The sequence below is a fragment of the Scyliorhinus canicula genome, chromosome 8 (assembly GCF_902713615.1).
Source record: "Scyliorhinus canicula chromosome 8, sScyCan1.1, whole genome shotgun sequence".
Lineage (NCBI taxonomy): Eukaryota > Metazoa > Chordata > Chondrichthyes > Carcharhiniformes > Scyliorhinidae > Scyliorhinus > Scyliorhinus canicula.
This window is the reverse complement of record NC_052153.1, coordinates 145,272,701-145,300,485: the sequence shown is the minus strand read 5'-3', so window position 1 is coordinate 145,300,485 and position 27,785 is coordinate 145,272,701.

The following is a 27,785-nucleotide window of genomic DNA, read 5'->3' as shown; positions in this document are numbered from 1 at the left end:
AATAAATAGAAAAGTGAATTATGCCTGACTGGAAAATTTTAATATTAAGATAGAATTAAAATTAAATTACAGGGACAAATTTATCTGATAGATCCTCATTAACAGCACAGATGGATTGAATTTTGCAGTGCAAATTATAGTATTTCTGACTTATTTCACAGTCATACCCGCTGTAAAACTCATTAGGGAAATGGACCCTTTTCCTTTTAATAAAAAAAGCAGCAGAGAATGGACAAAATGGACTCAATGTGGTGTCTATAGCAAAGGATTAATTCATGTCTGAACATATCTCTGTAAACTCATTAAAATGCAAATATCCTCGTAGAGGACCTTCCATTGAAGAGAATCAAAATGCAAAAAGATCACTTGGGAGTTGATAGGTACTATTTTCTACTAATTTACAGAAACTGAAATCTAATATTCACCCTAGATTTGGTGTCTGAAAACTTGAAATCTAACAAAGTGTGGTGTGAAGGAATTATTTTATCACAGGCAGCCGTGAATGCCTGCAATTCTCCATTATGGAACAATACATTATGATACCCAATTATTTGTGTGGACAATGGAATATATCGATACTGTTGTCACATGACTGAAACTGGCAAAGCATAACCAATATCTTAATCCACAAGTGCACCCCAATAAGTCAGTATGATATACGAAGAAGAGAGGCAAGCCATTTCTTGCCCTGCACAAGGAAGGACCCTGCCTCAATAGTCACCTTCGTCAGTAAATTGGGGGTTATTCATTTTACCTGCAAGAGTTTAGTTTTTCACTACATTGATCAACATTGACTGAAAAGCCAAAAATTTGTAGTTGCTTGTGATGTACCAGTACAAAGTCACCATCAGAAATCTGTGACCTTCATTTCAGTGCATGAAGAGATAATCATTCAGGCCCACGACATTTTAACTACCATCTTGAAGGCGGAGTAGAAGTTATCTCTTTTAAGGATTTTTCTTTAAGGCAACAAAGTATATGCTACATCTTTGGAAGTCCTCTTTTCTTCTGTGTGTTTATATGTAATTGGTGTGACTGAGGAGTGGGCGATCTTAAATCTTTTGATTTAAACTTACAAGAAAGCCTGTATTGTGTCTTTCTTTAAAGTCACACAACTCAGAGGTTACAAGCATTCTTCTCAATAATTAATCTTGTTGCAGTGAGAAAAGAGGTAAGAATAGGGGGAAATTATCCTACATCTCTTTCCCTCATAACACTTATTAAATGTCTATTTCAATATGCCATACTCAAGAACAATATACACCACAACCTTATCATAGTACACATCAATTGTGCCATATTGTAATAATGATTATAAGAATTCTACAGTATACGCACACTCTAAAAAGTATCTGTACAAAATATGCAACAGTTACTATTGATCACGAAAAACCACAGCAATAAATCAATGATTATATTGATTTCAATGAAAATGACAAACATCGTGATCATATTTCTGATATTGGCTTTCATGGTATTATTGACTTCCATCAATCACAACCATCTTTCTTTGTGTTGGTATGACTGTTTTTCATCTTGATTCCTATTGACTTTACTTTTGCCAGGGTTCCTTGATGCCATACTCAGACACATGCTGCCTTGATGTCAAGAGCAGTGCTCATCTCTGGAGTTCAGTTGTTTTGTCCACGTTTGGATCATGAGATTAGGAGCTGAGTAACCTTGACAGAATCCAAAACAAACATCAGTTAGCAAGGTATTTCTGTGTAGGTACTGCTTGATAGCACTGTTGATGATACCTTCCATCATTTGGTGGATGATTGAGAGTAGACTAAAGGGGTGGTAATTGGCTGGATTGGATTTGTCCTTCTCTTTGTGGATTGGGCATACCTGGGCAATTTTTCACATTGTCGAGTAGGCACATTGTCCAGTACAGTGCTGTAGCTGCACTGGAATAGCTTGGCTAGGAGAATGGCTAATGGGTTTGCTCAATCATACCTGTTCTGCTGAGCTAGACTCTACTTACCCCTGGTTGGGATTAGTGTCCAAGAGAATCGAATAACCAATTGCTGAGAAGTGGAAGTCCAGCCTCATGCCGATTAAAGGTCAGTCAATGGCTATGGAGCAAGCCCATCAATCAGATGTGGTCTCAGCCCTTAATGTTACACATGTGGGCAACCACAATGCCCCCCCCCCCCCCCCGCCCCCAAAATAAAACCCAGCCCTTAGTTGCTGGAAGACCAAGATTGGGAACTAAATATTCGGAGGTAGTTGACTTTTAGAAGTGATAGGCAAAATGGAAACAAAAGAGGTGTGGTAGCCCTAATAATAAAGGATGAGTTAAAGGAAGTAGGGAGAATATTAGCCTAGAAAAGTTGAACAAAAAAAATCAGTATTGGTGGAGCCTTGAAATGACAAAACAAAACAAGTGTGAGAAGGTTATAGGCCCCCAAGTGTAAATCAGTATTTGGGTAGAGCATAAATCATGAAATTCGAGAAGCATATATAACAATGCCAATGTAATAATCCCAGGTAACTTTAAATTTTGTGTAGACTGGGCAAACCAATTTGGCAAAAGAGCTTGGAGGATGAGTTCATGGGATGCATTCAAGATAGGTATTTAGAATATTCCTTCTATATAGAACTCTGCCTCAAAGAAGTGACTCCCAGGTTATTGTCAATTGTCTCTGGTAAATAATTCCTGCTTGGATGGGTTCCTGTAATCAACAAGATCCGGGTGGCCTTTAAAAATGGTGCCCTGATCCGTAAGCCGTCTTCCAGAGATGGAGAGCTGAGCAGGAAATGACTAAAGTGTAACCTTGACAGAGCATTCCCCGCAAAGGCCAAAAACATGACAAAGTGCCGTTTAATAGCAGGGTCTTTTTTGGCGTTGCAGCTCCAAGCAACACCCACTAAATGAGCCCAAAATGTAACCCTGTTTTTGTCCTGTTAAATCATGCCCTTTGTGATGTAAGGGATGTGGAGATGACAAATAGGCTACCTAAAATTATTAGCATCATGATACAAACATAAGATGGGGTGTAGAATCTTATCAGCTGCAAATATAGCCACGGAAAAGGAGTAGACAGTCGGGTTGTTGATCGTCCTTGGTCGCCCGTTGCCAGGATCTAATTATGGTAAGTTTGGCTCGGGCATGAGCAGGTTCACGAGAAGGTCCTCCTCCTTCCCCATCCCTCTCTGCACTGGGTGCAGATAATCAGGAGTGTGAGGCTGAAGTGCAAACAAAACAAAACTTACTCAAACAATTGAAAAGGGGGTGCAGTCTAACATAACTTCCATAAGCATGGTCCACAGACTCTCCAAGGCAGGAGTCTGTGAACTGATGCTGTCCACAGTTGTATGGAACTGCTACGTGCAATACCCTCCATCCCAGGTCCCCGAGATTAATGGGGAGGACTCATCCGTAGAGGGAACTCTAGTGGAGACTACCGCCACAAGATGGCAACAAGGTATGCCAAAGCGTGTAGGAAAGGGCTCCAATCAATGGCATGCTCATGTATAGCTCTGCTGACTTAATTGGCAACATTTACTCATCAAGGAAGGGCCTGGAAGCTGATCATGCTAACTGTCTTCCTCTTGCACAAGGAAAGGTTCACTTGATTCATGTGAAGACTGAAACTACATGTTAGGCTCATCCTTAGATGGCACCCTAATTTCCGCAGGTCAGAAGGGCTGCAGACTTGGGTCCACAGCTGATGGATGAAGTGACAGCTGAGGTCTCTGTTACTTGGAGGGCTGCTGGAGACGAGGCCCCTGCTGAGCCCTGTGCAGATAACAAGCGCCTGAGCTCGGCCGCAGGAAATATGTTGGCGATGCAGAGACAGGCAGGGGAACATCAAGCAGAATGCCAGGGACCATATGCAGACTGGCTCTGGCATGCGATTGCTTGGCTCCCTCCATGGACAGATTGATGGCTGCCTTGGAGACACAGATTCAGCAAAAACACAGTGGCTGCTGACTATTAACTCAGATTTGCTCAACGTCACTCTTGCCATGGGTTCAGTGTAGCAGTGGAGGAAAATCAACCTCCACCCAGGTGGCCCTTTTCCTCAAGGACTACCTTTGATTTACCTTTGTCAGAGGAGACTTCTGACATAGTAGAACTAAACAAACAGTTGCAGATCTTGTGGCATTGTTCACTGAGCAGAAGGAGGGGCCAGGCATCCCAGTGGCTTCATCCCAGGATGTGCTGCTGCTCAACCTCCCCTCTGCCAGTCACCCCATCACCTCCCCCACGTCAGACTGAGGAAGATGCACTTGCACCTGAGTAAGAGATTCTTAACAGGATGATATACCGGCCTCAAGGCCTTGAGCCACCTGAGGACACATGGCGCTGAAGTGAACCCTGATCTCCTGAAGCCTTCGGTGTATTTTTCAAGGACTGGACAAACAAATTGTGGATGCTTGGTAAGGTGCTGAATTAATATGTTGTGCTCCACACATCTCCAAGTAGTCTTTGAACCCTTGGGCTGTAAATTGAGGCCCATTGTCACTCACAATCTGCTCTGGTATTCTGGATCTCATACAAATCTCATTGGGTTTTGTTACAACCAACTCAGTATGCATCTACAATGACCATGAACATGTGCCCCTCGACTAAAGCAGCAAAGTCAATGGGCAGAATTCTCTGATAATGTCCCCATGCCCGCAAGAAAACCGGCGCAAATCACTCTGGACTTACCTGGAGAAATTCCAGAGTGATTCTCCGTTTTACAGGGTGATGCGCTAACAATTGCACACAAAGACACGAATCGGTACAAGAGAGGCTTTATTACCGTGAGATGTTATTCCCTCGACTGCAGCTGTAGAATGGCAGCTCAGGAGAGCTCATGAATATTTATACTGCTCCCAGTGGGCGGAGCTAGCCAGCAGGGGCTTATCGGCAAACCTGTAATAGTATGTACTGTTGTACATCTCTTAATACAGGCACACACACATATACAGTGGTAGGTCACCACATTCACCCCCTGTTACGAATGAGTCCGGCGGGGGTGACGTGAAACTATAATAAATAAGCAGTGATATATTTACAGAGGGGGAGAGAAAAAAAATCAAGTGTCCATCTTGCAACCCGGTGCCCGTCATAGGTTGAGTCTGACTGGCGGTCTGACGGTTCGTTGAGAGCGACGCAGCAGTGGTGGTGACGTCTGCACAGGCAGTGTAGGCGTCGACGGCATCAGTGGTGGCGGTGTTGGTGCTGGCCAGTGGCTGGATGACTCTGGGAGCGTGCTGAAATCTTCCATGTCCTCCAGTGTGGGCAGGGGAACGAGGGATGGACCTGGTGGGGCTGATGTTGGGGGCGCCAGGGAAAAGGATGGTGGCGCGTGGATGGGGAGGTGTATGGGTGTGGGATCGGCACCCGAGGGAGCAAGATCCCTGAGCGAGACTGTATCCTGGCGGCCATCGGGGAACTCCAAGTAGGCATACTGGGGGTTCGCGTGGAGCAGGCGTACCCTGTCCACCAGAGGGTCTGCCTTGTGGAGTCTGACACGCCTACGAAGTAGGACCGGCCCTGGAGCTGCGAGCCACGTCGGGAGCAACACCCCGGATGTAGACTTCCTAGGGAAGGTAAAAACACGTTCATGGGGTATGTTGTTAGTCGCGGTACACAGCAGCGACCGAATGGCGTGGAGTACATCAGGGAGCACCTGCTGCCAGCGAGCAGCTGGGAGATCCCTGGACCATAGGGCCAGCTGGACGGCCCTCCATACCGTCCAGTTCTCCCTCTCTACCTGTCCGTTTCCCCGGGGGCTGTAGCTGGTCGTTCTGCTGGAGGCGATACCCCTGCTGAGCAGGAACTGACGCAGCTCATCGCTCATGAATGAGGATCCCCTGTCACTGTGGATGTAGTCGGGGAAACCGAACAGAGCGAATATGGAATCGAGGGCCTTGAAGACGGTGGCAGACGTCATATCCAGGCATGGGAATGCGAAGGGGAACCTAGAGAATTCATCGGCCACACTAACGATGTAGGTGTTGCGGAGGGGAGGGGCCCTTTGAAATCCACGCCGAGGCGTTCAAAGGGGCGGGACGCTTTCACCAGGCGCACGTGGCCTGGCCGGTAGAAGTGCGGCTTGCACTCAGCACAGACCTAGCAGGCTCTGGTGACTGTCCGTACTTCCTCGATGGAGTAGGGCAGATTGCCGGCTTTGACTAGGTGGTACAACCGAGTAACCCCCAGATGGCAAAGGCTGTCGTGCAGGGCACGGAGCTGGTCTGCTTGTGCGCTGGCACGTGTACCTCGGGAGAAGGCGTCTGGGGGCTCGTTGAGCTTGCCGGGGCGATACAAGATCTCGTAATTATAGGTGGAGAGCTTGATTCTCCACCGCAAGATTTTGTCGTTTTTGATCTTGCCCCGCTGCGTGTTGTTGAACATGAAGGCTAACGACCATTGGTCAGTGAGGAGGGTGAACCTCCTGCCGGCCACGTAATGCCTCCAGTGCCGCACCACCTCAACGATAGCCTGGGCCTCCTTTTCAACAGAGGAATGTCAAATTTCGGAGGCATGGAGGTTGCAGGAAAAGAGTGCCACAGGTCTGCCTGCCTGGTTTAGAGTGGCGGCAAGGGCGACATCTGAAGCGTCGCTCTCTACTTGGAAGGGCAGTGTCTCATCTACTGCGTGCATCCCGGCCTTGGCTATGTCTGAGCGAATACGGGCGAAGGCCTGTTGTGCCTTGGCCGTGAGGGGAAATTGCTTGGACTGGATCAGTGGTCGGGCCTTGTCCGCGTATTGTGGGACCCACTGGGCGTAGTAAGAAAAGAACCCCAGGCATCGTTTGAGAACCTTGGGGCAGTGGGGGAGGGGAAGCTCCATGAGGGGGCGCATGCGGTCGGGATCGGGCCCCAGTAGTCCGTTTTGGACTACGTAGCCGAGGATGGCTAAGCGGTCTGTGCTGAATACGCACTTCTCCTTATTATAAGTGAGGTTGAGGAGAGATGCGGTGTGGAGAAATTTGGCAAGGTTGGAGTCATGGTCCTGCTGGTCGTGGCCACAGATGGTGACATTATCTAAGTACAGAAACGTGGCCCGCAGTCCGTATCGGTCACCCATTCGGTCCATTTTTCGTTGAAATAGTGAGACCCCGTTAGTGACGCCGAAGGGAACCCTAAGGAATTGATCGAGGCGACCGTCCACCTCCAAGGCAGTGTAGGGACGGTCCGATTTACGAATGGGGAGCTGGTGGTAGGCGGCTTTCAGGTCAATTGTTGAGAAGACCCGGTACTGTGCAATCTGATTGACCATATCAGATATGCGAGGGAGGGGGTACGCGTCGAGCTGCGTGTACCGGTTGATGGTCTGGCTGTAGTCCACGACCATCCTGTGTTTCTCCCCAGTTTTAACCACCACCACTTGGGCTCTCCTGGGACTGTTGCTGGCCTCGTTAATACCCTCCCGAAGGAGCCGCTGGACCTCGGACCTGATGAAGGTCTTGTCCTGGGTGCTGTACCATCTGCTCCTGGTGGCGACGGGCTTGCAATCTGCAGTCAGATTGGCAAAGAGGGAGGGAGAGTCAACCTTGAGGGTCGTGAGGCCGCAAATGGTGAGTGGGGGTAAGGGTCTGCTGAATTTGAGGGCGAGGCTCTGGAGGTTACATTGGAAGTCCAGGCTCAGTAAAAGTGTCGCACAGAGGTTGGGGAGAACGTACAGGTGGAATTCCACGCCTTGTACGGTGAGTTTGACCAGACAGTAGCCCCGGATCGGGACAGAGTGGGATCCGGAGGTCAGGGAGATCCGCTGGTTGGCGGGATGGACCCCGAGGGAGCAGCGCCTTACCGTGTCCAGATGAATGAAGCTATCGGTGCTCCCGGAGTCAGATAGGCAGTAGGTCGCGTGGCCGTTGATGAGCACCTTCGTTGAAGCGGTAGCCAGGTTGCGAGGACGGGATTGGTCGAGTGTCATGGAGGCGAGTAGCAGGCGAACGTCCAAAGAGTCCGAAGAATCCGATGAGTAGCGGCAGCGACCTGGGTCCCGTGGTCCAGTCCCGAGGGGAGGACAAAATGGCGGCGTCCGAAGTACCTGCGGGGAAGGAGATGGCAGCGCCCATGCAGCGCACATTGTGGGGGCGGGGCAAGATGGCGGCGACCATGGAATGCACGTGGCAGGGGCGGGGCAAGATAGCGGCGCCCACTGATCGCACGTGGAGTTGGGGAAGGAAGATGGCGGCGCCCACTGGTTACACGTGGCCCCGGGAGCAGCAGACGGCGGGGCCCATTGCGCGATTGGCTGGGGAGAGGGGGAGAGGTCGGGCACCATAGCGGCAACTGCGCGGGCCTGACACACCGCTGCAAAGTGGCCTTTCTTGCCACAGGATTTTCAGGTCGCGGTGCGGGCTGGGTAGCGTTGGCGGGGTTGTTTCTGCTGGCCGCAGAAGTAGCAGCGGGGACTCCCAGGATGCGCTATGTGGCGAGCAGCACAGGCACACTGCGCGGGTGCGGCCGGCGAGGTAGGATTGCACATTATGGGAAGCGACCGTCATAGAGAGCGCTAAAGTCTTTGTCACCGCTAGATTGAGCGTGGCCCCTTCCAGAAGTCGTTGCCGGATGGGGTCCGATGCAATCCCCGTCACAAAGGCATCTCGCATGAGGAGGTTGGACTGTTCCGTGGCCGTGATGGCCTGGCACTCGCAGTCCCATACTAGAGGGATAAGGGCCCGCCAGAAATCCTCAATCGACTCACCCGGTTGCTGGACGCGAGTGGCGAGTACATGCCTCGCAAACAGAGTGTTCGTCGACTGGATGTAATTTTCTTTGAGCAGTTCCATAGCACGGGCGTAGGTCGGCGTGTCCTGTATCAGCGGAAACACGCTGGAGCTCAACCTGGAGTAGAGTAGTTGAACTTTCTGAGCTTCCAATGGTGTAGGGTCTGCTGAGGTGATGTAGGCCTCAAAGACAGCCAGCCAGTGGTTAAAGTATTTCCTGGCATTCGGCGATTGTGGATCCAGCTGCAGGCGGTCGGGTTTAATTCTGATGTCCATGATGTGGGAAATCTCATAGTAATAAATTGATGCGCTAACAGTTGCACACAAAGACACGAATCGGTACAAGAGAGGCTTTATTACCGTGAGATGTTATTCCCTCGACTGCAGCTGTAGAATGGCAGCTCAGGAGAGCTCATGAATATTTATACTGCTCCCAGTGGGCGAAGGTAGCCAGCAGGGGCTTACCGGCAAACCTGTAATAGCAGGTACTGTTGTACATCCCCTCATACAGGCACACACATATATATACAGTGGTGGATCACCACACAGGGGACGAGCAGGGCTCCGGAGTACTCCTCGCAGCTCCGGCTGCCGATATGGGGCTCTGCAATTCTGGCCGAACGTCCGCGCATGTACGTGGTGGCGGCCTGCCGTGACGACCCCGTGCAACATGGCGGACCCATACTGTGGACCGGCCCCGAGAATATAGGCCCACCCCTGCGAGATCGCACGCGCCGCCGGACGGTAGCCCCAGATAGGGAGCAGGAGGTCGCCAGGGTTGCCACATCGAAGCACCAGGAGAAGTTGATGAAGCACTGGCTAGCCTGCTTAAAAATCTACCTCCGAACATCCCCTGAGGAACCCTCAGACTCACAGAAGCTCCAATTCTGTTATTCACGGGTGAGCCCTGACATTTTACCTCTCATCTGGGATGCGCCCACTTACTCCGAAGCGATGGAGCTCCTGAAGGGACATTACATTTGACCAGTCAATCATGTCTACGCCAGGCACCTCCTGGCCACGAGACAGCAACTCACCAGGGAGTCTCTGGATGATTTCCGGCATGCCCTGCACATCCTGGGTAGGAACTTTGGCTGGCAGGCAGTTTCGGCAGTCCAGCACACAGAACTTTTAATTTGCGATGCTTACGTTACGGGCATGAAGTCCGCGTACGTCCGCCAGTGGCTACTGGAAGGGGGTACACTTGATCTTGCGGGAACCAGGCAGCTCGCTAACTCGTTAGAAGTGGCCTCCCATAACGTCCAGTCATACGCCCCCGACCGTGCGGTACCCTCGTGGGCCCCACCAGCTGCCGACTCCAGCTCACCGCAAGCGTGTGCCGCGTGGCAGCCAGCCAACCCTGGAGGGCCCAAGTGCTATTTTTGTGGGCAGAACTAACACGCCAGGCAGCATTACACCCCCCACATGTGACCCAGGGGCACCGCCACTTTCGTCCTTGCAAGCCACGTGCGGCCCGTGGGCGCCGCCAACTTCTTTGATGCCGCCCGCCAAGTGCGCCCCGTCCCATCTTCGCCGTAATTTTGGATGTCGGGTCAGGAACCATGCTCGTCTGGCCGTTCATCGCCTGCCGCTACCTCCACCACTGTTGAACAGCCCGGGACCTCCCAGCATCTGCCGCAGCTCGCCTCGATCACCCTGGATCAGCCCCGCAACAACGACAGTGAAGAACGATGGGCACAAGACGACCTGCTTTTTTGACTCCGGGAGCAGAGAGCTTCATCCACCCCACGACGGTAAGGTGCTGCTCCCACGCGGTACACCCCGTTACCAAGAAAATCTCCCTGGTCTCTGGATCCCATTCCGTGGAAATCCGGGGGTACTGCATCGCGACTCTCACCGTCCAAGGCGTAGAGTTTAGCAGCTTCCGGTTCTACGACCTCCCCCATCTCTGCGCTGCCCTGTTACTTGGCCTGGACTTCCAGTGCCACCTCCAAAGCTTAACCTTAAAATTCGGCGGACCCCAACCCCCCTCACTGTATGCAGCCTCATGACCCTTAAGGTCAATCCCACTTCCCTGTTTGCAAATCTCACCCCGGATTGCAAACCCGTTGCCACCAGGAGCAGACGGTACAGTGCCCAGGGCAGGACCTTCATCAGGTCAGAGGTCCAATGGCTTTTGCGGGAAGGGGTCATTGAGGCCAACAATAGCCCCTGGAGAGCTCAAGTGGTAGTAGTAAAGACTGGGGAGAAGCACAGGATGGTCATTGACGACAGTCAAACCATCAATCGGTACCATCAGCGCGACGCGTACCCCCTCCCACGCATATCTGACATGGTCAATCAGATTGCGCAGTATCGGGTCTTTTCCACAGTGGACCTGAAGTCCGCCAACCACCAGCTCCCCATCTGCCCAGAGGACCGCCAATATACTGCGTTCGAAGCAGATGGCCATCTCTATCACTTCATTAGGGTTCCCTTCGGCATCACTAATGGGGTCTCGGTCTTCGAACGAGAGATGGACCGAATGGTTGACCAGTATAGACTGCGGGCCACCTTCCCGTACCTAGATAACGTCACCATCTGCAGCCACGATCAGCAGGACCACGACGCAAACCTCCAAAAATCCCTCCAGACCGCCAAACTCCTTAACCTCACATACAATAAGGAGAAATGCGTGTTCCGCACCAACCGCTAAGCCATCCTTGGCTATGTCGTGGAAAATGGAGTTCTCGGGCCCGACCCCAACCGCATGCTCCCCCTTATGGAACTCCCACTCTCCCACTGCCTCAAGGCCCTGAAATGATGCCTGGGGTTTTTCTCCTACTATGACCAGTGGGTCCCTAATTATACTGACAAGGCCCACCCACTCATTCAGTCCACAGGTTTTCCCCTGACGGCTGAGGCCCGCCAGGCCTTCGACCGCATCAAGGCAGACATCGCCAAGGCCACGATGCACGCCGTCCTGCTGGCCCTACGGTCTAAAAATCTAAAATCTCCCGGTCTCCTGCTGGCAGGAGGTCCTCCCCGACGCGCTCCACTCCATCCGATCTCTCCTCTGCACCACGACTAACGAGACCCCTCATGAACGTGTGTTTGCCTTCCCAGGAAGTCCACCTCCGGGGTCTCGCTCCCAACATGGCTGACAATTCCTGGATCTGTCCTACTTCACAAGCATGTGCGGACCCATAAGTCGGGTCGAAAGAGTCCACCTCCTACACGCGAACCCGTAGTACGCCTACGTGGCACACCCCGACGGGCGCCAGGACACATTCTCCCTCTAGAACCTGGCACGCGCTGGATCCCCTCCCACGGCCCCCGACCTGACACCACCGCCCCCCCCCCCCCCCCCCCCCCCCCCCCCCCCCCCCGGTTGCTTCATTCACCCCTGCGCCACTCACCCTCCCTCCAGCGAACCTCACTGCTGCCCCCGCCCCAGGAGGATCCGTCCTCCCACTGGTTCCACTCAGGGGTGACGAAGACGAGGACAACACACTTCCGGAGCCACAGGTGACCAAGTCGGCACCCACATCACCACCAGGACTGAGGTGATCGCTAAGGAGTGGCAAGGCCCCCGACAGACTGAACTTGTAATGTTTTCCACCATCCCCGCCGGACTCTTTTTTTAAACAGGGGGTGAATGTGGTAGTCACCACCAGCAGTATTACATGTATTACGGTAAGACCCGTATAGTAGAGGTACATGGGTAAATCCCTGCCTGCTGGCTCCGCCTAGTAGGCGGCGTATAAATGTGTATGCTTGCTGGTGCTGCAGCAATTCTGGTTCCAGCTACAGGAGGCACAACATCTTTGCTCAATAAAGCTTCGATTATTGCACTACTCTCGTCTTTGTGGTAATTGATAGTGCATCAGTCTGGCGGGGTCCAGGGTGCTGGTTGAGGTAGAGGGGTTGCTGGGGGGGGGGGCATGTTTGCGATCTGCATGGGTCCCGGTGTTCTGTGGGCACTGGAATACCTTGTAGCGGGTTCGAGTCCTCGCACAGGTTCTCTGCCATTTCGGGGATCCTGGGTCATGGGCAGAGGCTTCCTGAGGCAGGTTGGGCTGAGCCCTGTGGTCTGTCCCCTTCCTGGGCGCTCCTGGGGTCGGGTCTTGAAGTAGGGTCGGGTCTTGAAGTAGGCCCGGTCGCGCCTCTACGAGGATTTTTCTTTCTGCCATCTCCAGGTAGGTTGGGTTGCTGGGCAGGCCTCTCGGGATCGGGTTGGGCCGGATCTCATTGTCGGGAGTCGGGTCGGGAGCTCCGGGGACTGGGCCGGGCAATCCGGGGGCTGGCATCGGTTATTAGGCCAGGTTGGGAGCTCTGAGGTCTGGGTCGGCTCGAGGTCGGGGCTTCACTTCCGGTTTGGGCCCAATCCACTTCCAGGTCATGGAAATCAGGTCGGGTTTAGTCAAAAGATCTTCAGGGGCCTCGGAGGATGTTCAAGCCTGCAAAAAAAGCGAAAAGAGAGAGGTTAGTAATAATGTGAGTCTTAGAATTAAATTTTAAAAGATTATAATGAGTATAAGTTAAGTAAAAAGTCGATCTGTTGGGGAGAGTTTGCAGAGAGTCGCCTCGCTCCAGCGCCATCTTCTGGAGGATGGAAGGGCTGTGGAAGTTCAGTATGTTTGAAGCAAAGACTGACAGATATCTAAATACCAATGACACCAAGAGAGTCAGGAATAGTGTGGGGGAAAAAGCATTGAAGTGGACGATCAGCCATGAATGTATTGAATAATGAAGCAGGATCGATGGGCTGATTTGCCTACACCTGCTCCTATGTTCCTAACAGAATAAGGGCGAGGAAGATAAAAATGGCCGATGACACCTAATATCATTAAAAATACAAAATAAGCAACAAGGGCGATTGTTGGGATAGCTTAAAATGAAGATCAAAGAGGGCTGCACGGTAGCGCTGTGGTTAGCATTGATGCCTATGGCGCTGAGGACCCGGGTTCGAATCCCCGCCCGGGTCACTGTCTGTGTGGAGTTTGCACATTCTCCCCGTGTCTGCGTGGGTTTCACCCCCCACAGCCCAAAGATGTGCAGGGTAGGTGGATTGGCCATGCTAAATTGCCCCTTAATTAGAAAAAGTAATTAGGTGCTCTAAATTTATAAAAATAAAAATGAAGTACAAAAAGGTACACAGGAGTCTTCTCAAGCATAAAACTAATCATATTCAAACAATGCAAATTGTAGACTGGGTTGTCACATGACAAGAATGTGCCAGATATCACCAGGACCTCAGGCAGAGCACAAGTGTTATCTTATAGCTGCAGAGATAGTCAAATAAACTTACTGTTAATACAGTCCTTGTTACAGTCAGTGTTACAGCGAACCACAGAAAACTACATGGGGCACGATTCTCCGGAAAATTTCTAAGAGTGGTACGAGCGGGAACTGCCACAAGCTTCCCGATGCTCAGAGAGGACGGCAATGCAATACAATATTAATTGGTCCACTTAACGAGGCCCCACAGGCTTCACGCTGCAAATGAAGGCTTGCCAACCAATTGCTGGGACCGTGCTCGCCAGCGCCCCCGCTAACAAGGTCGAGCAGCACTTAAACAGCACTTGCATGGCCAGCCCTACTAAGCTCGCAGCCATGGCGTTGAGACGCTGGCCCCAAGGTTTGGAGACGTCGACCTGGGGAGATATCTCGATGCAGTTGAGACCAGGAGGGATGTCATGTTGCCCCGAGGGTCCCAGAGGGTGAGCCACAGGGCAGCCAGTGCTGTCTAGGATGAAGTGGCAGCGGTTGACAGCTCGGAAAGCATGACCAGGAGGATCGGCCTCCAGTGCCAGAAGAAGGTTAACAACCTACACTGGGCTGCACAGGTGTGTTGACAACGCCCCCCTCCCCCCAAACCTTCTCGCCCTATGCGAGCAGCCCCTCCCAACCCTCCATGTGACCCCCAACCCTCCCTTTATCCCCTCTCTCTTCAACTCCCCCAACCCTCCCTTCACCATTCCCCCCAGTGTGAACCGCACATGTAGCTAATGACGCCCTCTCTGATTTTCCACAGGAGAAGTTCTTCCACAATCGCTGAGAGGTGGCCAGACTGGGCGAGGGGTGCCAGACAGAAGAATCCTCACAACCTTCGAGGAACGGGCCCAAGAGGCTAGGGGCGGCCGAGGACAGAGCAGTCACCAATGTGGAGTTGGCGCATGCCGCAGAGGCGAGGATCCACTGGGAGCCACCTGGAGGACCTCGTACACATTGTGACATTATGTGAAATGTTCAGAATACAAAAGGTTAATGTCATATCATAATTAACCACATTGCCTGCCATAACAATTCCAAACATAGGTGTGCAGTTAATACATGAAAAAATAAAGCAACAGAAGTGCAAGCAAAAAGCATGCTATGGTAGGCATGCAAAACAATTACTGCCACTCAAAGAAGGAGATGTCGCCAGGATACTGTAATATTTTAAATAATGACTTATCTAATATATATATATATTACTCTTGAAGCCACTAGGATGATAAAATGACCAACAGTCTTCTTGTTGAAAGATTAACTATTTAATAAGTAATAAAATAATAAACTGTGAGTCCTTTTACTCAATACTAAACTAACAATAAAGAAATAAAGTACAATACAGATAACTATATAACTGTACACTATTATAACAAACTCGTTCGAACTTCTCTCACTATAGCTATTCTACGTCTTGCTTGTTCACTGTTCTGAATACTCTGCATCATCATCACGTGACTTAGAAAAGGCGGGAATCCAGTTCTTATAGTATCTGACTGTGAGACATCTAGTGTTGAAATGACTGTACTACATTTACATACGTTGATCATGCATATTGATATCTGATTATCACTACATCCCCTTTCTTTTTAACATTTTCTTTGAAGTATTTTTAAAAATTTACATAAGAAATGCAGTGTAAACAGTATACAGTAAGCACTAGATTATTGAAAAAGTTCACAAATTCAGACTATTTGGTCTTCTTCTCCTTGTCGATCTTCTCAACTTCAAAGGTGATGATGAATTCCCCAGTTTTCTGTGAATCAGTACATTGGATTGCATTCTTCTTTCAAGTTGTTTGGAAACAGTCTGGTTCAAATCAAGATCTGGAAAAATGTTGACAGTATCTTTGACTTGAAGTAGATCTCTTCCATTCCTTCTAAGAACGGTTCCATCAGAAGTTCTTGATGCAGTGCCATGTGACATGTCCCGGTCTCAGATGGGAATGGCCAAGATGCTGCGGAATGTGTCCCAGTCGTGGGCGGGCATTGCCAAGGCACTGCATAGTGTGGTCCAATCACTGAGAAGCATTGACGAGGGCACTGACAACATAGTGCAAACATTGGGGAGGCGCCAGGGCTGGCAGAGCCAGATGACGCAGGGGCATCCGGGGATCAAACCATCTACCCCTCCGCCCCGAGGTGAACCCCGGGCCCAATAGGCACCGACCAGGAGGAGGGGCACTGGGTGCCAACCCAGACCAGTCCCATGGAGCAGGGGTGATGGGCACCAGCTCTCCCGAGTTCCACCCCTCTGACGAATCCGCACCTCGCGGTCAGCAGATGGGACAGGGAGACATGGCTGTGCATGTGCACAAGTGCGCAGGGGCACCCCAGCCCCAAAGCCCCAAGAGGATTCCGGCCTGTGGCATAGAAGGCCATCGGACATGGTAAGCAGCTGGCAGCCCCCACCTCTGATGTGCATCCTGGGGGCACACCTAAACGTATAGTAGAGCTAGGAAGTTTGGGCAGCACGGCAGCATAGTGGTTTGCACAGTTGCTTCACAGATCCAGGGTCCCAGATTTGATTCCCAGCTTGGATCACTGTGCGGAGTCTGCACGTTCTCCCGTGTTTGCGTGGGTTTCCGCCGGGTGCTCCCAAAGTCCAAAGATGTTCGGGTTAGGTGAATTGGCTATGCTAAATTGCCCTTGATCTGCATGCACACAGAAGCTGGATATTCAGAGAGTGGACCCCCTTTCTGTTAACGTAGGGCACTTCCAACTGGCCTGGTGCACACAAGCCGTCATGCGCTCAGTCTTTCAGCCCCTGGACCTGGGGCATCCCGGTGATGGCGGAGATTCCTGGTACCCGGGCATCTTGTTGGGCTTGGTCCATATCAAAGTTGATATATTATTTTCTGCTTGGGCAAACAGGGCATCTGTGACCTGTCGGATGCACCTGTGGGCTGTAGACTGCAGGCGCCAAATAGGTCCCCTATCGGGTCCTGGAAGGATCCCGAGGGTTGAATGTTCACGGCTGCGGTGACCTTGATAGCCACAGAGAGCAGGTGTCCTCCTTCTCTATGTGGTGCCAAGTCCGTGGACATGGCACAGATGTCGCACCGTTTTCTTGTTGAGGGGAAGCCTCCTGTGGCACATGCTATCTGTCAGCTGTTCGAACGATCAGCGACGCCTGTATACCTTGGGCCTACCCGTCTGGCTCCCTCTCTGACCTAAATGGCAGCTGGGTCTTAAGATGTGGGGCAGGGTCTGGCATATAGGCCGCCTCAAGCCTCTGCAGACGTCTCCAGCGTCTGGTCTCCCGGCTGACCAACAGCACCACTAGGTCCTGTTCTGAAGGGTCGAAAATATCATCCATACCTGTAGGAAATGGGAAAAGGTGTTATACTGACAAACAAAGGTGGCTCACATCCCTGGACGTTCCATCTCCCATTGATCTCCCCCCCCTCCCCCCTTCCCCTCTCCCCCATGCCCAGAAAGTCCTGCCCATGAGCCCCCTCTCCCCAAGCTCACCGGATCCCTGTTCCTGTACCCTGACACCCACATATAATGTTACCTGGACCCCTCCCCATTGCACTCACCCACCCTCCAGCCGTGGACATGTCCCCGGTGCTGGGGCGCATCCCCTGGGTGTTCAGATCTCGGCTGCTGGGTGTATGGTGTTGCTTCCCTTTTGTTCAGGCAGTGTCCAGGCATCACAATCTGACTGGGATGCTAGGCAATGGCTCCCACATGCTACATGGCCCGCCCACCCACTGGAATACATTTGAGATGTATGAAGTGCTCACTTAACCACGATTGCCAATTTAGTAATAGCCATAAGACGCATGGCCAGAAGCCTCAGCAGTCGGTGGTGGTTACAGGTGGTCAGTGGGGCAGACGGACAGGGTCAAGGATCGCCCTCGGAACGTGTATGCATGATCCTGGGGTTGGCATGGTGGAGCCTCACGTGGTCGTGCCCTCCCAGCTGACTTCCCCCCTCTACAGCTCAGACCCCACCCCTCTCAAGGCAACCCAGTCCAACCTAGGGTACCCCACAACCCAGTCCAACCTAGGGTACCCCCCCCCTCCCCCCGGGCCGGGTTTGTCCCACCCATCCGCTCTGAGCACAGAGGCAACAACCCCAGTGACCCCAGGCTTATTGGAATGATAAACAACATTTGCTCCTCATTGACTCGTATTCGGGTTGGTTTGAACTCGACCACCTCTCGAACGCAAGCAGTGATCATCAAGCTCTAGAAACATTTTGCCACACACGGCATCTTGCAGACAGTCTGAACAGACAATGCTTGAAAATCCGTTTCTACGGAGTTTCAAAATTTTGCACGCACTTGAGATTTTGTCTGCATTTCAAGCAGACCTCTCCACCCACAGTCAGACATGCTAGCAGAAAGAGCGGTACACTCAGCCACACATCTCTTGGAAAAATGTGCACAGGCCACACCAATTACTATGCTGCGCTCCTTAGCCTGTCTAATCTTCCGTGGCAGGGTCTGCACTCATCCGCATGGGGACTTTTGCCCAGACACATTGGAATCATGACTCCCATTGCCAAGACTGTTGCAGCCTCAACTTGAATCTAATGCACAAAATGCCTTGTTGCAACACAGAATGCACAACAAGGCACATACTATTGACATGCTCACAGTTTTAACCCCGTAGCACCAGGCCAAATAATTCAGATCCAGACTGTCATGGCCAGAGCCAGTTGCTGGTGGTCCATAGCAATGGCCCCGAGCCAAACAGCTACATGTTAGCTTCCAATGGCAATCAGTATGTGCGAATTTCAGAGCCATCACCGACAGCTGACGGTACAAGTCAACCGTCTTGCCTTGACTGCAGGCCGTCCATGCACACGTTCATGCAGGCCCCATCGGAGTCCGATGCAGTGGGTCCGTCATCTGGACAACACACTCACAGGATGTGCCTTGTGAGCCCAGCAAAATGGACACGGGCCATAGAACAACCTCCCTTCCGCCTGTTGATGTTATCACACACTCTGGCTATCTGCAGGCCTCATACACGACATCAGGATTTCGGCATCACATAGGCAGTTTGGATGGCAACTGTTGTTTTGTTTTGTCTTCTCTGTTCTCTCCTTCCCACCGCATGTAGAAAGGAGGAGGAAAGGTGCACACAATGCACTATGCACCAAGTTGCAAGAGTCCTATCTGTGTTTCATTGTTCACACAAACCATAGCTGACTGCTTTTGTGCACACATGTCTGTATATAGTTTTCACTGCGCACACTATGACACGTCATACCACCGGGTAATCAGGGAAGATGTAGACCGGGTCATCGCATGACTACATGATGACACGGTCACGTCTAGCATCATGTGGCAGGAATGCGCCAGATTTTCCCGGGAGCTTGAGCAAAGCACAAGTGTTTTCTTAGAGCTGCAGAGTTAGTCAAATAAACTTACTGTTACTGCAGTCCACGTTGCAGTCAGTGTCACAGTGAACCAATGAAAACTACACAAATCAACAAAACTGTCACATCATGGGCAGCATTTACAAGGCAGTGGAACAAAAATCAATGGAATTCATGATCAAACTGCTTTAATCAGAGCACAGTTTGAATGGCACATCCAGTTCTGCTCATGGATAAGCCATTCAAGTGGTGGTAGTGCAGGGAAATGGCACAAGGGGAATACAAGATGAAGAAAGAATACAGAATCAGGTTTTTCACCATTGAAAGGAGATGTTTGAGAGGTGCTGGAGGTATATAATAAATGGTATTGAAAAGATAAATCTGACATTACTACATGCTAAGTTGTGAAAAAAAACAAGGTTTCAATTTAGGATTATCAAGGAAAGATAACTTTGGAACCGATGTGAGGAAGTTATTCTTCATTCAGAGAGTGTTCAGCACTTGGAATTGCCTTCCAGTCGGAATGATGGAGGTGACAACCCCCGGATGATTTTAGAAACAGTTGCATGCAGCCTTCAGGGTATACATGAATAAATAAAGATGTAAAAGAGTCACTTCTGTTTAAATAACTGATCTTACACTCATGGTCGGTTGGTTGAGAAACATTTTGAAAGGTCAACAAAGAATTTTACATCAGTAATAAGTAAGTTCACAAGGCCATTGATTAAAGTTTGAGGCATCTATCTTTATACCAGGAATGGTTTTCGTGTGGGCCATTTACACAAGGTATGACTCATTATATTTTTGCTGGTCCAGTCCTTGTAGCTCAGGATCTGGTTCTATGAGGATGTAATACACAACATTGGAGTGGTATCAGAAAGATGATTTTAACTGTCTCCAGCCAACCTGCTGCCCATTGCTTCTGGCAGACTGTCAAGTCAATATTAAGAGCTGAGTATCATCAACATGCCACCAGTAAGCTGCACATCCTCAATTAATATCTTGCTGTTGCGACCCTTGTCCAGGCCAACAGCAATATTGCATAACCTAAAGACCAGCACAAAGGTCAAACTGGGGATGGGTTACAATTACATGTCACAGAGGGTGTTTGGGGAGGGGAGAGGGGGGGGGGGGAAGAGGGAGCAGCAGCCCAAATTGATCAGTGCATAAAGGCTTAAATATCATATTGAACCATGAACACTTAGCATCTGCAAATTATATGCATATTTAAAAGGTTAGTGAAAAAGGCTTAAATTATACACACATTCTACAAAGTGTATTAATGTACCAATCCTTTTAACATCTGGTTTTTTAGCCTGCTTACATTTTGTGCAAATTTTGTACAGTAATTGACTGGCCATTAATTTCCACACTTGCAGTGAATTTACAGGAAAGGAGCAGGAGTGTGAGCAGGAATTTGAGAAGTTCCAGCTTCAATTGACTCATTGATAAAAGAAACCATAATTTTACAAATGACCACATAAATAGGTAAACTCCTTTCTAATATGAAAGCTATAGCAAAGGGGATTAATGTGAAGGAGCTAGAAAACATGTTATTTAATCATAGATTATAGCATGTAGCCATATTGTGTAATTCGGGTTTTAAAAGTCAGATTTATAATTAATGTCATCCATTTAACTTTAATTGGCAATTTCATATTATTGCTTCCAGATGCCCATTTACAATAGTTTGTAATATTGAGTAAAACAACACTCACCAAATTGCTTCTGCTGGTAACTAGATGTTCTCAGCACATTCTCTCCTGAAGTCACTTCCTAAGAACACTCACAGTTAGCAATTTAACAAGTACTGAAACTGCATGGGGTTGGGGGGAATTTTGACTCCCCCATCTTGGTTTCCAACTGATGGGGGGTGCTGAGCAGCAGTTAAAATAAAATGTAAGACTTAACTGATGCAGCAAAATGCAAATTTAAATTTCAGGCTCCAAGGATACCTACAAAGTACTTCTTAAAGGTTCAAATACCATTAGGCACATTACATCCTTTGGACAATAAACTTCCCCATCCATTTTAACACCCTCCATTCCACCCAGCCTTTTCAGTTTGTTTTCAGTTATTTTTCAGTTCCCTGGTCTGCCCCACAACCCTGCATCTCCCCCACTTCGCTGCCTGTCCCTTGCTGTTCAGTTGCTCTCATTAACATATTCTGCTATCTCCTACTGGCACCATTAACATACCCCTTTGTCTTATGTCCATGACAGATTTGTCCATCACTCCTTTGCCCCGTCCTATCCACTGGTGTTCCATTCTGCACCATCGCCTGCGGCCCCTTTCCAAATATACAATTCTGCACATTTCTACCTTTCTTCAGTTCGGTAGAAGGATCATTTAAATCCAAAACATTAACTGTTTCTCTCCACAGATGCTGCCAGACCTGCTAAGTTTATCCAGCATTTCCTAAGTTTACTTCTTTAGGGCTGCAGCTAGTCTCTGTTGTCACTGGGATTGAAATCTCATTTTAACATTGGCTGAGGCAATTGGATGCAGCTGTCATGCTGCAGGAGGCCAAAGGCTGGCCACTGGGAGAAGAGTTTATTTCCTTTGTGGGGTGTGGGGTGGGCGGCCCAGATGTAGGCCTTCCCTGCCTGAACTCCTCCCAACCTTGTCCTAAGCCTGGCTTGCCCTGAAATCAGTTTCACTTGGCAATTTGGTAAGTAGGGTATGTTAATTAGGCTTGACATTTAAAACTGTCTGAACCTCTTTTGACGCTCGTTAGGTTACTTGCTTGCCCAGGAATTAAAATCCATACCTTATTGCTTGTCATAAACGGTGAACCTGGAAAGGTAGCTGACACAAAAATACTTTTTTACTTATCTTGGCAAAGATGTATTTGCATTTATATTAATTTGAATAAATAATTTTCGAACTAAACACGCCCTAAAGCCTTTCCAAGGGACTGAATCCGATTGATAAAGCCCCTTATATTTAATTATTTACTCTATACCGCCCTTTTAATTACAATCAATAATGCTTATACTGTGGATCAGAGTATTCTAATCTCATTCATTAAGGCCACCAGGATCGTTATGCCCCACCTCACTAGCAAACTTAAATTGACTAGTGAACGGGAGCGAGGTGGGGGCGGGGTTGTGGTCAGCTGTGTGGACAGGTTTTGTCGGGCCATGGAGGTGTGAATGGTGGGGGGTGGTGAGCGGTTTGGAGAGGAAGTGGTTGGTGGAGAGAGGGATGGTTGGTGACTAGGAGCAGGGCTTGGGCTCATTCCTGGGTTGGGGCTGAGGTCATCGTATGAGGGGAATGGACCGAAGATGTTTGGGGGGGGGGTTGGGCAGCTGTGCCCTGCGGGGTGGTCATGGCTGATAGAAGGGGGAAGTGGGGTGAGATACCCTCAGTCTAAATGGTTATGTGGAATGTGCTGGGGTGGGTGGATCAGTGAAGAGGGTGAGAGTCTTTTCACATTTGAAGAGCTTGAGAGCCAATATGGTGCTGCTGCAGGAGACCCATCCAACAGTGAAGGACCAAGTTGGGGGGGGGGGGGGGAAGGGTGTGGTTAGATGGAATTTTAGAGGTGGATGGGAAGTACGAGGAAGATCTCACTCTGGAACTTTGGGCAGTAGAAAGGAACTGCAGATGTAATTTGATCTTTTGTCTACAGGGAAAGTGGTATGCCAGGTGAGGAGCATGAAGGGTGGAAGACGAATACGGGGAGAAGGCCAGTCACTTGCTGTCGGGACAACTTCACAGGCAAGTGGTCTCCCTGGAGATTTTTCAGGTTCCGGGTGGGTTAAGGGGTTGCTGGCTGCGCCAGAGAAGGTGAACAGAGCATTGGGGAGTTTTATAAGGGTTATAGGTCGGAGCCCCTGAGGATGAGTCGGATATGAGGGAGTTTTTGGAGGGGCTGGAGTGTCCCACAGTGGGAGTGGAATATAGAGCAGGGTTGGAGGAGACAGTGGGGACTGGACAGTGGTAGGGAAGATGCAGGCGGGGTAAATGGCCAGGGCCGGATGGGTTCCCAGTGATGTTTTATGAGAAGCTTTTGGATAGGCTGCCGCTGCTGTTGGTAGAGATGTTTGAGGACGGGGATGAGAAAAATATCAGCCATGATTGAATAGCGGAGCAGAGTCGATGGGCCAAGTGGCCTAATTCTTCTGCTATGTCTTGTGGTCTTATGGTCTTAGGACACGGTAGCTAGAGGGACGTCTCTGGAGACAATGGGACAGGCATCTATATCGCTCCTGTTAAAAAAGGATAAGGACCCTTTTGTAGGTTGTATCAGCCAATGTCCCTGCTAAATGTGGATACCAAGATTTTTTGTCAAAGTATTGGGGCTTAGGTTGGAGGAGTGCATTCCGCAGGTGGTTGGGGAGGATCAGGCTGGGTTGTAAAGGTTAGGATTGGGCCTATGTTTGTGGCATAGGTTAAATTGTTGTGGAAGTAACGGAAGGCAAGTGTATGTATGAATGAGGTGAACTAGGGATATTTTCAGCTGCATAGGGGAATGAGGCAAGGGTGACCCATGCCCCCCTTTTGTTTGTGCTGTCGATAGAGCCCTTGACTATTCTGTTGAGAAGCTTAGATAAGTGGAGGGGGATAGGAGTTGGGGGGCGATGGGCGGCAGAGTGGAGCATTGGGTGTCCCTCTATGCTGATGACATTTGTTGTAATTTCCAACCTGGTGCCTATGGTGGGGGATATAATGGAGCTGCTTAAGTGAATTGGGGCTTTTTTGGGATATAAATTGAATTTGGAGAAGAGCGAGTGCTTTTTGGTCCCTCCGTGGGGACTGGGACCGTATGACCTCATTCATACATACACTTGCCTTCGGTTACTTCCACCACAATTTGGGGGGATTGCCGTTTTGTGTGGCGACTACTCACTTCAGGTACCTGGGGGTGCAGGTGGCTCGGGATTAGGCCCGGCTCAGTAAATTGGACTTTACAAACCTGGTAGGCAGGGTCAAGGCAAATTTGAGGTGAGACAGCCTGCCCCTATCAATGGCAGGCTGGGTACATGTTATAAGCTGCCTGCTTACCATTGGCTGGGGACTAATGACAATCCCACAATCCTGTGGGAGTATGAGCTTCCCCAATGAGGGGGGCAGAGAAATCATTGACAGTCAGGGTCTTTGGCTCTGCCAAATCCGCTGTATTATTATTGGGCGGCGAATGCCGTGATGGTACGGGGCTGGAGGAAGGATAGAGGCAGACTCTTCCAGGGGGTCGAGGTTGTAGGCACTGGCAACAGCGCCACTTCTGTTTGCCCAGGGGAACTATTCGGGTAGTCCGGTGGTGGTAACCACACTGAAGTATAGAGGCAATTTCTGCAACATTTTAAGTTAGGGGTGGAGTCGAGGCTGATGCTGATCAGAGAGAATCTGATCATGCGCACGCTGGCGCTGGTGCCACTGTGCATGCGCAGATCCCGCAGCACCCAGTTGATGCCGGGATCAGCAGCTGGAGTGGCGTGAACCGCTCCACTGCCGTGCTGGCCCCCTGTAGGTGCCAGAATTGCTAATCCTGAGGCCGTGTTGACGTGATGGTGTTTCCGACGGCGTCAACACTTAGCCTCAGGATCACAGAATCCTGCCCCATGTGTTTGAGCTGGCAAGATTGGATGCGGAAAACTTCGGGAATGGCAGGGGTGGTGGGTGGTAGAAATTAAGGACTTATTCTTGGAAGAGTGGTTTGCAAGCCTGGAGGAGTCGATGGAGAAGTTTGGGTTTCCACGGGGTAGGCTTTTAGGTATATGCAGGTGCGGAATTTTGCAAGGAAGGTGTTCCTAACTTTTCCAGTGACACCGTCCTCCTCGTTGTTGGAGAGGGTGTTGTCGGTGATGGGGTTGCGGGGGCATCATCTCACCGATTTATGGGAGGATTCTGGAGGAGGATATAGAATCGCTGCATGAGGTTAAGGCCAAGTGGGAGGAGAAGTTGGGGAGTGACGCTGGAGGAGTTATTGTGGTGTGAGATGTTGCGGACGGTGTATGCCTCGTCTTCGTGTGCAACACAGGGGTTGATACAATTAAAGGTAGTGCACACGGCGCACCTGATGAGATCAAGGATAAGGCGGTTGTTCAAGGGGGTGGAGGTTACTTGTGAGAGATATGGGAGAGATCCGGCCAACCGTTCTGCTCCTGCCCAAAGTTGGAGAAATTTTTGAGGTTTTTTTTCAGCACCGTGTCAGCGATCTTGCACTTGGACTTGGAGCCCAGTCCCCCGGGGGCCGTTTTTGGGGTGTCAGACCTGCCGAAGCTGCAGCCGGGAGTGGGGAGACGGATGTTTTAGTCTTTGCCTTGCTGATTGCTCGTAGGCGGGTTCTAATGGGGTGGAGGTCAACCTCTCCACCATGTGCCTCAGTGTGGCGAAACATTTCCAAGCCAGGATGTTCAGTAGCCTGGAAGGGAACTTCCAGGTTGTGATGTCCCCATAGGTGGAATTCTCCGTTCCGCCACAAGAGGAGACTGTCACGGCATGCCCCCACCAGCAGCAAGATTCACTGTGCAATTCCATGCCTTTGATCAGCTCTTTTAGCCACAGTAGCTCCCTCATAGCTAGTCCAGTTCAGTTTCTAGTTAGTGATAATCCCCAGAATGTTGATAGTGGGGTGGGAGGGATCACTCATGGCAATGCCATTGAATGTCAAGGAATATTAGTTCAATTCTCTCTTGTTGGAGGCAGTCATTGCCTGGCACTTTTGTGGCATGAATATTAATTGATGGCACAAGAAGTCAGCCAAAGGTATATTGTGCCATCCTTATGGAAGCAGTTCAATGACCTAAGCAAAACACAGTTTTCACTTGGTGACTCACATATCAAAAGTAAGCATAACCGGATGATGGAGACAAGGGCGGCAGTAAAGAATCCATATTGGAGGTTGCAGCAAGCTCCGAAGTTTGCTTAACTGGATACAGATGTTGTACCTTGGGGACTATTAATAAACAGGATATTTCTGGAATATCAGCAGTGAATGTATGATCTATGTGATGATATGATTTGCATAGCTGTCTGCCATTGGTGCAGAACACCGGCTTACCATTGGCCCTGGTCGGTCATGTGCCTCTCGACCGATTGGTTGAGACCAGTCATGTGACAGCTATCCGATTGGTCGAGAGGCTGAGTTAACCACGTCTCCATACCGAGGTATAAATAGTCGGAACGCCTGGCGGTCGTCCATTTTATTGTAGTCAATACTAGTTCTAGCTTATTAAAGCCTAACTTTTGTATAGCAACTCGTCTCTCGTGCAATTGATGGCTCATCAATCTATTGGTAGCCTTTCCACCCACACTCTGTGCCCGTGCAGAGAGATTTGAGGAGCGTGGTTCAAACATGAGTATCAAGCTATTGCATGCCTTCGCAATGAGGTCTTCATCCATCAGAAGAGTGGTCACCTGCATGGAGCATCAAAGATAGCAATCACATGAATGCATGCTAGCCTTCACCAATGTCTTGCACATGGTGAATCCTATCTTAAGTATGATGAATAACTAGCCTTGGCATTTCAGCACCCCCACTCACCTGCAGCAAAGTTTTCTTCAACTAATTGCAGGGAAGAGCAGCTAGCCAATGAGGAGGATGATGGTTAAATGGGAAATGGAAGTGGGGTGTCTGCTCACTCATTTCCTCTTCACACCACCACGCCCCCAACTCACCATCACCTCAGTCAGTACCCCATTTACGGCCTCATGTTCTGACAGTCAAATCTGCTCTTGCACCAATTCGGGTGGAGCAGTCTTTGGCAAGGATACCCCAGTGGATATTGGCCAAGAGCATTGCAACAATCATAGCAGCAGCTTCAACACCTCACTCCTCCGCTCCAAGGTCCTCACCTCCTTCAAGAAGACCACCATAATACCAGTGCCAAAATAGAACAAGGTAGCCTGCCTCAGCGATTGCCGACCAGTGGCCCTGACGTCTGTTATCATGAAATGCTTTGAGTGGCCAGTCATGAGCTGGATCAACACTAGCCTCCTAGATGGTTTCGATCCATTGCAGTTCGCCTATCACCACAAATGGTCTACAGCAGATGCTGTCTCCCTGGCTCTACAATCAACACTTGAACACCTCGACAACAAGGACACCTGCGTTAGACTGCTATTCATAGACTCCCGTACCACATTCAACACCATTATCCCGGCAAGATTTATAGCCAAACTCTGCAATCTTGGACTTCACCCGTCACTGTGCAGCTGGATACTAGACTTCCTCACCAACAGATCGCAATCTGCCAGGATAGGTAACAACACCTCCTCCACAATAGTCCTCAACACCAGGGCCTGCAAGGATGTGTGCTCTGTCTTCTACTGTACTCCCTATACACACACGACTGGGAGGCAAGATTTAACTCCAACTCAATCTGTAAGTTTGCAGATGATACGACTGTGGTGGGTCAAACAACGACGAATCAGACTACAGAAGGGAGATAAATCACTTGGTTGCCTGGTGTACTGAAAACAACCTCTCTCTAAATGTCAGAATGAACAAGGAACCGATCACCGACTTCAGAAAGCGTAGCCCCCCCCCCCCCCCCGTCTGCATCAATGGCTCCGAAGTGGAGATGGTCGATAGCTTTAAGTTCTTGGGGT